The following is a 15,584-nucleotide window of genomic DNA, read 5'->3' on the forward strand; positions in this document are numbered from 1 at the left end:
GGGAGGGTGTGAATGCAGCAGTCGTACTCGAGTGCGCACCAAAAGTGGACCAAAAAAGCGTACTGAGACCTGCTGATGAGGTGGTCTCGATACGATTTCAAACAAAGCCTGGAGCGGTTAATTTATGGTGAGAATATGATCCGAACTAAAACAGACCCAACAGCAAAAAGCACTGCGCCTTTTGGACTAATCCATCCGCCGTAGGCTGATGCGCTGTGCATTATGGGATATGGAGGAAAAAATATTTGTTGACAGCCCTTTACCAACAGAGATAGAGAGGGAAAAACATTACCTGATGGATAGTTGGTAATATTTGGAATACATGTTGCAGTTTAGCTAAATGAATTCACGCCTCCTCCTGAAGTGACAAGCAATGCATTAAAATTCTTGAAATGTATTGTTTGTCTAAAGCAGGGATACAATCAGTCAACGCAGTCGTGCTTCCATAGTAAAAAGCGAAATTTTGTGTCTGCCAGTTTGTTTACTTGCGAGAGTTCATTGGGTTCCCAATGAACCCGCACGTGAGTTCTGACCAATTGATAAGCAGTTTAGGATATATATTCAACAATATCTGGCCAATAAGTAAAAGACATGCAAATAAAGCCGTGGTTCCAACCAATGAGTCAAAGAGAACAAAATTGTCACTTCCTGAATACCTTGCGCCAATTATCAACAGTAAAAATGGAATTTGCTGCAGTGTGAGAAGCTGCATTAATCTTTTCTTCATTTAATAAATGACTTGCGCCTAATCATATGCATACACTTGTCCACAGAGCATTTTAATTAAGAACTGATTAAGATATTTTTTTCAAACTCTTTTTATACATTTTATGAGTATAAAAAATATTTTTAAAACAGAGCATGTTTGTAATTTAAGATAGTAAAATTGCCATGTAATGCTTAGCAGCTATAATCACCACGGCTGCATGGTGTTAGTAAACAGTGTTGTGCAAGTTACATCCAAACTGTAATACATTACAGATTACTTATTACTGTTATTTAAATGTAATCCCTTACCTTACAATATTACTGTCTCAGAATTGTAATATGTTACATTACTCTTATATTACTTTTTAGTTACTTTCACCAAAATAACTACAGAACTAGAACTTAACATTATAAAATTCTTTAATGTTCTATAATGAGCATTTTACATCCAGTAGAAAGTGATTTGATGTAGCTGAATGACTGTGACCTCTCCAGGCTACTAAAAATATAGTATATAATTGGCAATGTGAAGGCTCAAGACAATGCAAGAAAGGATGACAGCCAGAATTACAAATGATCTGTTAAAAGTATGGTAGAGGTAAAGTGATTATCTGGCAATATCTGTGAATGGCTTGGCTATATTCATATTAGACACAACAGGCCGATATGTAAACTCCAATGCCATGACAAAATGCAGATTTTGTTTCTTTTCTTATTGTTGCCATTATTAGGCTGGCTTGTGTAGCAAGCCAGACTACTGTTATCCTATTTTTCTTCTGAGACTAAAAAACAAAACGCATCTCCTAGAGCTTTCGAGTTATGACCACCAAACTCACACCAAACCTTCAAACTGGTCTGACTCGGTGTGCTTTATCTTTTCCAACTGATCCGACTTTCGGTTTTCCGAAAAACGTCCCGGGACCATCAGAAAAATCCCATTGACTTTACATTGGACCAGACTTTGTGACCTCATAACTCTGCATCAGACTGTCACACAGACTTCTAACTGGGCTCATTTAATTCAGACTACCTAACTGCCAATACCTGATGAGCTTTTAACTTTCTGGCCACGCCCTAGTAACCACTTTTGAGACCCTAGAAACTGTCCTATAGACCTCCATTCAAAAGACTGTCATTGACTTTACATTGGATCAAACTTTGTGAGCTCATAACTCTGCATCAGACTGTCCTATAGACTAATGGCTGAGCTCATTTAACTCAGACAACCAAACTACCAATAACTGACAAGCTTTTAACTTTCTAGCCACTCCCTAACAACCAGATACTGCACCCTAGCAACTGTCCCAAAGACTGCCATTATAGAGGCCCAGATTGATATTGTCATGCTGCAGTGTTATAGCAACATGCTAATCATGATTATCTACTGTACATCTATCTATCTATCTATCTATCTATCTATCTATCTATCTATCTATCTATCTATCTATCTATCTATCTATCTATCTATCTATCTATCTATCTATCTATCTATCTATCTATCTATCTATCTATCTATCTATCTATCTATCTATTCATACTTTTAAAAAGTGTTTAAACTAAATAAACTATTACCAACAGGCTTTCGAAAGCCAGCCTCAAAGTTTGTCTCGACAAACTTTAATAATCTAGTTGTATTTACTTTACATTCATGTGGTTTACAACAAAAAACCGTCCTGCACAAAGTGAGCATGATGAACAGTTTTCTCAGTATAATGTTTGTGCACAGATTTCCTGTTTGTGGACAAAACTGCTTGCAAGCTCTCACATACGCTGCTCGTGCACAAATTCTCACGATATCTCAAATACGCACTGCTCACGCACAATTTTTCTTGCGTGCTCTCAGTACACTGCTCTCTCAGTGAGATTATATGCAGACTCACAATTCGTGTCTTGTGTTCCCTCTTCCTTTCAAGCTTTTTAATATGAATTATATTAGTACACTATTTATTAACAATAACCAAAATACTAAAATAGACTTATAATTTTTAATCTAATAAACCATAACATTGTTGGCTGTATGTTATATGATGATATATTTCAAATAAAAAAAGCATTTAGACAAAAATAAAAACTAACGCAAGCAGAAATGTAACTAATAGAAAAACTTGATAAGGTATTATAGCCTACTGTACTATTCACTCTTCAAATAAATCTCATTATCAATCACATTTTTTATGGCAACTAAAATAAAGTGAACTAGTGTCTGTTGTCTTCCACATTGTTGATGAGATTGTGGAGGACATTTTCCCTGCCATCATCTTCATTTTGAGAAGAAGCTGTTCCACAGGGCCCCTGAACACACATATTGTCATTAAGTACTGTAATTACTTTGTTGTGGTAATACTATAGTTGCTATGGTAACACAAGAAGTGTAATATAAACAAATGATTCAGTGCTGTAGTTTTTTTTACAATATGGGGTAGATTGTACTACAATTCACCACACTTTACTGTAGTAAAACTACACTTTATATTTAATTTTATGAGTTCACTAGTCTTAATACGACAGTATGCTTAAGCATTCATTGTAAATACTATAGCCTAAAACATAGGCAGTATACCTTACACTCAAAAACACTAGTATTTATTATAGAATATACCTTAACCTGTAAGTAAATAGTGTAGCAATATATAAACCATATAAACATTCTTGGGATAACAATTAAATGGGAGGATCTCTGGAGAGCAACAGAACGAAAGGAAGAGGAAACACGGCATAGATTGTGAGTCTGCATCATCTGACGGAGCGAGAGCAGGTCGTTAGCACATTAGCAGCCCAGCCAGTGTTGAGTGAACGCGAGGAGTTTTGTCCACAGAGGAAACCGGCACATTCACTCACTCGTATTACATGAATGTGCTTACGACATTTGTCAGTGAAATAACGCCATATGCACTTACGTCTTATGCCATTTTCATCTTTTTGCCGCTTTTCCGCTGCGCGTACTGCGAACCGGGCTGAGCCAATATCGCCGGACCTTGAGCTCAGAAGCTGAAATCATTCCGCATTCAAAGTAAAAAGGTCCCATAGCCAGAGGGAGATTAATGACAGCACGCGCATACATTCTTTAGCCACGAACAGGAAATAGAACTGTGGTATTTTTTATTTGTTAATGTCTTGCGGCCGAAAAGTGTTGTAACGCACGCGTTACTGAACATGTACCGAGTAAAATATTACTGAAAATGTATTAGTAATGCCTTACACTACTGCGTTACAGGAAAATGTAATACATTACTTTTGTAACGCATTACTCCCAACATTGTCAGTAAATGCTAATATGTTTGTGTGTACCGCAAACGACATGTGTGAGACTCATCATTTCAGAAAGGCTTGAATAAATTCCACCACAAATACATCAAATAAACTTACTTTGTATTTTTGACTAATGAGCTGTATTTCAGCTTCATCAGAGTCTGTCTTTGTCACTGTGCTGTTTATCTGACGTAATGCATGATCAGAAGCAGACACGCACATGTGCGGAGAGAAGCAGCTCATTCGGATTTAAAGCCACATGCTACAAAAACAACTACAATGTACTCAGACACTAAAAAGGGCAAATTCTGGAGGCTATAAATAATCTAACGGGTATTTTAACCTGAAACAGACACCAAAGGCTTATACTTCTTCTCACTTTTAAAGCCATCCATAATCTCGCTCCTCTATACCTTACTAATCTTGTTCATATCACCACACCTTCTCGAACACTCAGGTCTTTTTCCATCCACCTCACTGTTCCCTCTGTCTGCCTTGTCACCATGGAGAGCAGATCCTTCAGCTACTCTGCTGCTCAGCTTTGGAATTCACTTCCTCCTGATCTCCGTCAAAGAGCATAGAATCACCAAGAGGCGACACTCTAGTGCGATTTGGGAAACAGCCACTAGATGGCGCAGTGGCCACTTTGGAATGAAAATTCCAATAGAATAACAGCATATTATAAGTCTGTAAAGTAAACTATTAAAAGTGCTAATGATTGTGATAGTAAGCGTTGTATTGTCGTCTTTCAGGTTGTATCTCTTTTAAAAAAAAAACAAAAAAAAAAAAACAAGGCAGCTGCTTGCCATTGCGACAGCAATAAGATCCAAAATGGTGGAATCCGGGCTGTTGCTGGGCGCTGCTGTTGCAATGGAACATTCTATTGAATTCTATGATTCTAAGCTCTTTGTCTCGGTAATTTAGACTCTCTTTCAAATTGAAATCAAAACTCAAAGAATAGTTTAGAACAGCTTATTGTCTTTAACCTAAATGCATTTTTAATGTTTATATTGTGTCTATTGTCTTTTATTATGTTTTTATTTGAACTGATTGTTCTAGCTGTCCTGTACAGTGACCTTGAGTGTCATGAAAGGCTCCTTTAAATAAAATGCATTATTATTATTATTAGTAGTATTAGTATTAGTATCTTACATCTTATAAAAGGGGTAAAATAGGTACTTGCACTTGAATAAATGTTTTGTCTCCACAATACTAACTGAAATTTTGACTAAGTAAACATTGTTCCAAGTCCTGCAATGATAATGTTAGTTGTATATTAAATTAATGAGGTAGAATTAAATAAGTAGGACATAAACTTATTCATGTGCTTTTGATTTACTAAAAAGAAACAACTCATAGGAGTCATTTGGCTGAGAATGCTGCCATTTCCAGGCGATTTCCTTATTATGAAACCACCACATCAGAAAAAAAATATCATAGTAAATCATTATAATCACATAGAGGAAAAAAAGTCAAATTATGACAAAAAAAGTATAAACCCAAAATACATAATTGACTTGTTTTATATTTATGCCATAATTATGACCTTTTATGTCATAATTATGGCTTTTCCACGTAACTTTTCATGTCATCATTTCATCTTTTTATCTTATAATTATGACTCATAATTTCAACTTTCTATACCATCATATGATTTACCAAAGCATGCTTTTTCCTTATGTGCTGGAGATTCCATGCTTTATAAAAATGATGATTTTACAATATAGATGGTGGTCATATGTATCTACATCATATCATGTCCTTCACGGAGCTCTCTGCTTCTCGAAAAAGTCAGTCTTGTGCAATGTTCGTATTTATTTACATGGCTTCACAGTAACAGACTCTCCTTTCATTTTGAAAAGTCAGCACAAGTGCTTTAGACACGGGAGAGCCAGACTATGAAACTCCACCAGCATTATGTGTATTTTATTTGGTGTGGTTTGTACCTTAGTGGAGTTTCACACCTCTTGTAAGTGCTGTAAGTTATGCTTGGTCTGTATTCTGTTTCACATTCATAATGAGAAGGAATGGAAGAGAGGAATGTAATCACAGCTGCCCCTTATAAAACCCTCCTTGTGTTTTGCAAACCACATGCCACACTGAGCTAGCTGCGCCAAGTCAAATAACATGCATTGTGTAGTAACATTTCCAGCAAGACAACAGCTTGATTGAACATATTCAGAACAGACACAATCTCCCATTACGCTCCGAGGCTCTGCTGGCTTGTCATCAATGTATTGATCAGCAATTCATCATAGGCTGGATTTAGCCTTGGCTCTCTGTTCGCTAGTAAATAATGATCATTAAAAGCGGTTACTTATGACGTTCCCCATTTATCAAAAATTACACTGTTTGCTTGTTCTCCACTCTCTCTCGGTCTATAAATGTCATTGATGTTTCAGTAACAATAACATAAAGCTTTCGAAAAGTGAGTGATATGCAAGAATGCAAGTTTTCGGTGAACACAACAAGCCGGTTCCACTGAGCGAAGATAAATATTTGAGATAGAAATACGATTTGGCAAAATCTAGGTCAGGAAGTTCATGAAAACAAATCCGCTCAGGGAATGTTTATATTGTTTGGTCAAACTACTGTGTGCTCAACAATGTTCCTTCTTAGTCTGAAAATCTGAAAGAAGTTAAAAGACCACAACGCATAATTAGATGTCCATCTGTTGAAAAGATGGTTCAGATATAGGCATGTCTGGGTTTGGAAGCCTCAAGAGCATGGCTAAATTTGTAATAGCATACTAGCTTACTGCTCTTACTATTTTTTTTCTCCCAAATGTCAGAAATAGCTGTATGCTAGTATCCTATTCTGGATTCAGCCCATATATTTCTTAGAAAGTTTGCTTAAATGTAACCTCAGTATTGTTTTTGTTTATGTCGCGGTGACCATAATGGCTTTGTCTTGAATTTATACTGACACCTAGTGTTTGTGGGTATATAAAAACATGAAAACAAAGGCAGCCATAAGCTGTTCAATTCTGAAGAGCTCATTCTTTTGACAAATGGAGTCAGTTTATCAGTGCATTTCTGATGGGATATATCGCCCTCAGAGGGGCCCTTTCAGAGTGAAAATAATCATGGCCACCATTTTGAAGTGTTGTTCCAAGTCAAAGTGCTCAAAACCGGCCACTTGGAAGGGCCCTTCAGAATGAAGGGCACAACTGATGGACACTTTGGGCCCCCATGATCCTTTGCTCAGGGATACTTTACACTGTGTTCCATTTGGAAGGTCTCATCTCAATTCCCAAACCCCTTTAAAGCTGTCACTCTCAAGCTGTCACTTCTTCAAAGGAGATTAGGACACCCGGATAGGATGCAGTGTGTATCATACAGCATGTTCACTTCACGCTGCTCCCATATACCAGAGTGCAACACAATCATGACATCACTGCAGGTGGTCTTTAGTTTACCCCTACCTCAAAACAGTTCAATGATAAATTAATTATTTTTCAAATGTTAAAAACAGCCCAAGGGTACATACTGTATAAGCATTAAATGTGGCATATCCAGAGGGGGAGTATATAGTGGGTAAATAATATTGATCATGTCAACAATTTTCTCAGAAAGATGCTGTTGACTTGACATTTGTTAGTAAAAATGTCAGTTACAACCAAAGTAATTCAGAAATACAAAGAAAACACAACTAACTAATATAATGAAATGGCACATGGAAAAGGTATCGAACTCATGCAGAAAGGGAGGTTTAAAAAGGCATGGAATGCCCAGACAGCAAAAATCCGAAATCTCTAAGTAGCTAGAATGCAATCCTACCTCTTGCCATTGTAAATGAATATTAGCTGCTTCAATCTTAACATCTGCTATAGCAGATGATAAAGATGAAACCAGGGCGGACATTTCAGCAAGGCAATGATCTAAAACATAGCCATAACAACTTGTTTTCAGAAAAAGAAAATAAAGCTGCTAGATTGGCCCAGCCAATCACATGACCTGAATCCAATAAAAATAAGAAATAAAGAACAGATTTCATAAAAAAGACCCACAGAAGCATCAATATTTTGAAGTTTTGGGAAAATCACATCTGACCAATGCCTGAGGCAATCACAGGAGGCATCTTGAAGCTTTCATTACAAAAAAGCCTTTATTTTAAGTATTAGGTACATTTTAGTTATTTAGTACTTTCTTCTTGTGTAATCACATTGTTATTACACAAATAATATTTTAGTTTGGATTGTTTGTTTGTTTATTTATTTGTTTTTACCAAAATCTGGGTCATTTTCATGTCAACAGCTCCTTTAGAAAAACATTTAGCAGGTAAAATACTTATTTTGTCCACTGTAGCATTTGTAGCATTATCAATGGTTATTTAGTGAAGGAAAGGCATTAAAATGAACTGGAACACAGCCATGAGCATTCAAATGCAAATTATACAAATGCTACAGAATCAAATGTTGAATCATCAAAGTGGTGATAACGATGATTAAACTTTTCAGAGTGTTGCTAGATTTAAACAACTTGATTTATGTTCAGATCTTAGTTTTGAAACTGCCTCTGAAGCCATTTTTTATGTAACTCACCCACTTTCAAAGGGCCCTTTGTAGTTGTCAGTTCTGAACACTTCAGTTTAAAATGACCCTTCAATAAGACTTATATACATAAGTGCCCTTCAGATGAAGATTTATTGCATTTGGAACGCAGCGAGAGTTGGCATCAAATGGAAGTTGTGATGGGCTTTTCTTCCCTACTGTGACGTACAGTATGTTTGAGTCAAATAGCTTCTCCAACAAGAAAAATGTAGGACAGGACTTGATTCTGCATGGCTGCATTGTTATTAGTGAATCATTGGGACTGACAAGTTTTCACAACACTGCACAAGAAAGCACATCAACAGATAAGAGATGTCATAAAACTTAATTCTACATTTCATTGATCATAACAACTGTCAGTTTTGCATGGTGACTTCTTCAATTATCATTGCATTGTAGAAATACACTCTCAGGCCACTTTATAAGGAACACATGTCCAACTTCTCGTTAATGCAAATTTCTAATCAGCCAATCATATGGCAGCAATTTAATGCATTTAGGTAGGGTCACAATTTGGCTTCGACAACATGAAAGCGTGGATCCATCCTGCCTTACATCAAGGGTTTAGGCTGGTGGTGGTGGTGGTGTAATGATGTGGGGGATATTTTCTTGGCACACTTTGGGTCCATTAATACCAATTGAGCATTGTGTCAATGCCACACCCTACCTGAGTATTGTTGCTGACCATGTCCATCTCTTAATAGCCCCTTTCACACAGTGATACCGGTAAATTTCTGGAAAATTTCCGGAAAGACTTTAGCGGTATATTGAAAAAAGCGCTGTTCACACAGGCGAGGACGTTACGGAAATTTTCCGGAAAAGAGCATTCACACATCCATTCCAAAATACCGGTAAATTCTGACATCATTCACCACAAATGAGCTTTAAACGGCTGCGCTTGTATTTGTAAACATTTGACTAAATTACAAACTCTGTGGATGATCAATATTGTGAACAACTTTCGCAGGATCACTTTCGCATGTCGAGATGTTCATAATATGTGCGTGTGCAGGCGCTCATAGGCGCACGCAAAGCTTGAAGGTAAACAAACAACGGCTTATCATAAGCATCTCATCGATGATTATTTACACAGTTGGCATTAAGAAGAACATATAAACGTAATCTGACTAACTTCTAGCAGCTAAATGTGTCTGGAAAAATATTCAAAGGCTTTTATCCTCACAAACCGCGCGGACGTAAATGCGTCTGACTGTTGTGATTGGCTAAAGCAGACGTCTCACGTCAGCACGTTCTAGACGTGCACGCGCTTATTACGGGAATCTTCCTTCTGCATTCTCACAGCGCAGCATTCCGGCAAATTGCCGGTAATGTTACAACTTCTCTTTCTGGAAAATAGCCAGAACGAATTCACCGGTATTTTCAAAAAGGACCTGTTCACACATACAACCTTTCCGGAAAATTGCCGGCAATTTTCCGGAAAGGTCTGTATGTGTGAAAGGGGCTTATGACCACAGTGTACTAATCTTCTGATGGCTTCTTCCACTAGGATAACGCGCCATGTTATAAAGCGTGAATCATCTCAGACTGGTTTCTTGAACATGACAATGAGTTTACTGTAACTAAATGGCCATAGTCACAATATCTCAATTCAATAGAGCACCTTTGGTATGTGGTGAAACGGAAGATTTGCACAATAAATGTGCAGCCGAAAACTCTGCAGCGACTGCGTGATGCTTTGGCATGAAAATGTGGACCAAAATCTCTGAGTAATATTTCCAGTACCTTGTAGAATATATGCCACGAAGGATTAAGGCAGTTCTGAAGGCAAAAAGGGGTCCAACCCGGTACTAGTAATGTGTACACCGGTACAGAGAGCATATATATATATATATATATATATATATATATATATATATATATATATATATATATACCTCATATATATATATATATATATATATATATATATATATATATATTTATATATATATATATATATATATATATATATATATATATATATATATATATATATATATATATATATATATATATTTATTTATTTATTTTTTTTAATTATTTGAGCCAAATATCAAAACTGTTATGTGGTGTGACAGTCTCACTGTGTGACACTATATGCTAATTCCATGGACAAATTTCATTCGGGATCATGTGACTAAAACCCATGACATGCACATGTAAAGTTTTTGTCACAGAATTTTTCACATTTTATTTTTCTGAAACCGCTTTTGGTTATGTTGTCCTTTGGTGTGATCAAAAAACCTAGAACATTCATAATTTCATATAAAGTAAATAAAGATAAGCACTACGTGAAGATAAGTGTCCAGCAATCACTCTCATGCTATTTGTATATTATTAGGAGTTATTTTACTTCCTTTTTGCTGTCACACCATATGGCATATTTAAAGGTCACCTATGATCAGAACTGTGTGTAGGTATAGTGTGTCCACAGTCATTTTGGGGTGATAAAAACACAATAACTCTCTTTTTTAAATTTTCTGACATTAAAATAGAATCCAAATTCTTCCCATTTAGTGACCTACTGCCACATGACATAGGAGTGCTGATTCCCCGCCATTGAATTGATTGACAGCCGCTTATTAACATGTCTCCGTCGTAACGCGTATAATCTTATCAACAAAACAGGATGTGCACAAAGCAACTAGAATTAAAAGATCTGTAGAGCTCTCTGTGATCATCAATCATCATCATCAAATGTGATCAAGAATGAGTTTTACAAGTTTAAAACATTTTTAAAACAGTGCATGTTTGAAAGTAATTACAGCGATTTTTACCACTTTACTTTATCACCACAGCTGCATGTCAGTACAATTATAAAAGAAGACGCTTCAATCTCGGTTTGTAGACGTTAAATTAGGTGTGTACATTGACTTATCTATATACTGCTGAGATCTATACAGCAGTGGATATTATGTGTATCGACATTGTGTGTGACTCATCATTGCAACTCCACAACAAATACATTAAATAATCATTGGGAAAGGTCTTACTGTAGTATTTCCAACAAATTTTACTTGAGATCTGCTTCCTTCATGTCTGTCACTGTGCTGTTTATCTGATGCACACAGCCAGAGATTGAGACACAGAGTGACGTAGGAATAGTGGACGGCGAAAACTAGCATTAAAGGCGCAGGCAACAAAAACAGCTACATTGTGTTCAAAGCAGAACATTCTCCAGGAAACCGGAGCACCCGGAGAAAACCCTTGCAAATGCAGGGAGAACATGCATATTTTTCAACTACCCATGAATTTATTATATATCTATATATTTTTTAATTATATAATTGTCTCACTTTTAATAAGTATAAAAAGTAGAGCACCACACCATCCCAGCAAATCATTCCTTCATCAAAATTTAGCATGTCAGATCTTTACTCATTTTCTATTATACAAGCGCTTTGCATGGCAACAGCAACCCACCCCACCCCATCCATCACAAACACAAACACACACACACACACACACACACACACACAGAAAAAAAGAGGTAAAAATTGAAATCCAAAAACTCATCTTACATTGTTTGCTCTATAAGATTCTGAACAGAGGATATCAGATGCATGGGCAGAGTGAGCCCAGGTGGAGTGGGAGTGCAATCACTCCAGAAGCAATAAAGAGCTGAAGAGATTGAGGTCTACACTGATCAAATCACACTGTTTCTTCTCATCAAAACGAGCACACTAATATTGATCTCCAACATAAAAAAGCTCACGCACCTGAACTCTTTTTCTGAAGTCGTCACAGGCTATTACCACATTCATTTTATTGTCCTTCTCCATTTCCCTTTAATTAATATCAAATCGAATTTCTAGTGGTGCCCTAACAACTTGACAAATCAAATCAAAGATTTTCTGGCCTGATAATACAATACATTCACATCTTGGAGCCTGCAACGTGCCTTGCTTCTGTTGTGTGGAAGTAATGATTACGCCGCTGCTGTCAACAGCATAATCAGATCAAATTATACATGGGACTGTGTTTTTCCTGTTGTAATTGATTTACATTGGTGTTTACAGATTTGCAGCGCCGTCAGCTCAGCACTCAACCAACTTCATTTTTTTTGAAGCAGATTCCAGTACAGATGCCGTGCATGCAACACTTCTAATAAGGTAAGGCTGTGGATTTGATTCCCCGGAGCTTTAAGAGGATGGATATCAGCTAAACGAATGTGGTACAAGCTAAGCCAGCAACACAATATAGGTCATTTGGCATGATCTCATCATTTCACTTGTGACACGGCTTTATAGCCATGGACATGGATTTACAGATATCCCTTAAAAGTAGTTTGAGAGTTGGATTTTTTCCCAATGTAAAATGAGAAACAAACAACGTGTATAGTCAAAACAAAGAGTGAAAAGCGATGACGTCAAATGAAAAAGGTTTTTATTTCTAGGTCAATAAGCAAATTTAAGCAAATTTGTGACACTGACGTCAACCGATGTGAACTCAAAAGGTCAGATGTTCTTGAGTCTATTGAAGCGCAAGATGCTCTTTGAGTCTTTCTCAAATCATGCTGAAGATCATGAACATCAACTCTGACACAGTCGGCTCAGTGTAGAACAGACTTTTCTGAATGTGCCCCCTTCTAAATCTTTGAAAAATCTGGTGCCCCAAATAGTACCCTGACAAATAATTTCACTTTAAACAATAGAAAACGTAAAGTATTGAACAAAACAAAAAATGTTAACACTAAAAGAGATGTAACAGATGTAGAAAATAACAATGTAATTATGTGTAATAATTTGTGTACACGACCATTCGATAATGATAAAAATTCACCCGCATCTACTTTTTTAAAATAAGTTTTTAAGGGTTCCTCTCATTCTCCATTTTTATTGTTTTCACATGAAAATGCAACAAAGTGAATGTGAAGTGCTGCCAAGAGCATACCAAACCAGCAAGTGCTGAAATAACCCTAACCATAAAGCCACATTAGCCAATCATTGACATCCAACAGAGTGCACACTGACTTGTACAAGCCGAAATCTTTAGTTTCACCAATTATACAACAAAACTGCCTCCAAAATTTCAGAACATCCAATGCAATCTCACGGTAGTTAGTACCGTTTAGATTTAGTGGCTAATTCGTATGAATTCTTACGATCTAATTTGTACAATTTAGTACAATTTGCTCATCACCCAATGACGGTTGGGGTTAGAGGTGGGGTTAGGTGCCACAGTTCCTTTTTAAAATCGTACATTTCCGTACGACTGAACTCGTAGGAATTCTAGGAATTCATATGAATTAGCCACTAAACTAATAAAACGTAAAATACTGACGTTTTCTTGTGAGATCAGGCTGGAACATATGTACATATACAGTAGTTTAGGTTGCAGTGACCTGATTCTGTATTTATATATGAACAAATGACCAAGCTGCCATTGAAAAAGATGCAGTTTTGAAAAAATACCACAGGACTCTTTGAAATGACTCATGTCGTGTGAATAAGGCCTAAATCTTTGGTGGCAGAAAAAGCTCCAAGTTGAGAAAACATACAGTATGCAAATAGAAAAACATTAACACATTGTAAATATGTCTTCATCAATTTTAGTGAGGTTTATTTATGAACTAATTTCAAGAGGATCATGTGTTTATGATTGATCACAGCCTGTCCCTCATTATCCAATGTATAAGTCACCAATCAGACGATTCCTAAGCCACTATAAATACCCTAAGTTCCATATAACATCTTCATTTTGAAGAATTCCCCCTTCCACGCCTAGTCGTCCTCCTTTTCTAGATGGGTGACATGGTGGCCCAGTGGCTAGCACTGTTGCCCTACAGCAAGAACCTCACTGGTTCTAGTCCTTACCAAGCCAACCGATGTTTCTGTGCTGAGTTTACACATTCTCCCTGTGCTCATGTGGGTTTTCCCCACGGGTTCCCCGGTTTCCTCCCACCGTCCAAAAACATGCAACTTAAGTTAATTGACTAATCTAATTCAGCACCATGGACATGCACCTAAGTAGTTATCTCTCAAGAGCAATCACTATCTGTTCATTACTATAGCAGGGGAGTTCTCGAGATCTACATGAGCTCAAACATTCCTCTCGCCTTGCAAACAGGAGGGAGCCCCAGGCTCAAGGATGTTATGAGCTCAGGGCTCTCTCCTGGGACAGCATGCCAAACAAGCTTTATAATCAATCATCAGCTAAATGTGAAATGTTGAACAACACATGCAAGTATAGAAATGTCCTGCAACAAGTACAGACCGCAGTGGAATTGTACCTGGGGACCCCAAAAAGCGATGAGTCTGCATATGATCCAAATTACTAGCGCTAAAGGTCCATTAAATTTGGACAAAAAATAAAATAAAATAAAAACAACAACAACAGAAAGCACACCTCTTCAGTTCTCAGACAATACCATGCTGTGTTTGTCATATTTTGGGGTCCCCTGCACATTTCTGTTGTGGTCTGTGCTATTTGCAGCACATTGCTGTATTTGCATGTGCTTTTGTGAATTTGTGTGTTATTTTTTAAGGTTTTCTCAATGGCACTGCACAGTGGCAAAGTGGTTAGCAATGTGACCTCACAGCAAGAAGGTTGTTGGTTTAAGTTCTGACTTGGCCAGTTGGCATTTCTGTGTGAAGCTGTTCTCCTTGGGTTTTTTACAGAGGCTCCGGTTTCCCCCGCAGTCTAAAGACATGCAGTTCAGGTGAATTTGATTAAATAAATTGGCCGTAGTTTATGAGTGTGTGTGTGTAAATGAGTGTGTATGGGTGTTTCCCAGTAATGAGTTGTGGCTGGAAGGGAATCTGCTGCGTAAAACATATGCCGGAATAGTATGCGGTTCATTTCACTGTGGTGACCCCTGATAAATAAGAGACACAGTCGAAGGAGAATGAATGAATAAATGTTTTCTCAATCAAGGCGTTTCAATTAAAACATTTTTTTTTTTTACTATTGCACTCTCCGCCACCATATCCCCATCAGCACAAGCGGTGTCTCAGAGCATGCTGTTTGCTCAATCTGTACAATGTGATGTCACATTGATCTGACCCCACCCATGAAATGTTGATGGACACTATTAGCATAAACCCCACCCTGAACCTGTTGTACAGAGTCCCCC

General features: G+C 37.2%; 1 protein-coding gene across 7 annotated transcripts in view; it reads left to right on the top strand.

Moving 5' to 3' along the window:
* Positions 1–15,584, top strand: part of tox (thymocyte selection-associated high mobility group box) — a 606,421-nt gene that overhangs the window by 15,266 nt on the left and 575,571 nt on the right. For 5 of the 7 annotated variants that reach the window (XM_087239890.1, XM_087239887.1, XM_087239892.1 and 2 more), the window contains exon 2: positions 12,529–12,621. The exons of the other annotated variants lie outside the window; for them this stretch is intronic. The gene's annotated coding sequence lies outside the window, so the exon portion shown is untranslated. The remainder of the gene's footprint in view (positions 1–12,528; positions 12,622–15,584) is intronic. 7 annotated transcript variants of the gene reach the window in all.

The sequence above is a fragment of the Danio rerio genome, chromosome 2, assembly GCF_052040795.2.
Source record: "Danio rerio strain M-AB ecotype USA chromosome 2, GRCz13ab, whole genome shotgun sequence".
NCBI classification, from domain to species: Eukaryota; Metazoa; Chordata; class Actinopteri; order Cypriniformes; family Danionidae; genus Danio; species Danio rerio.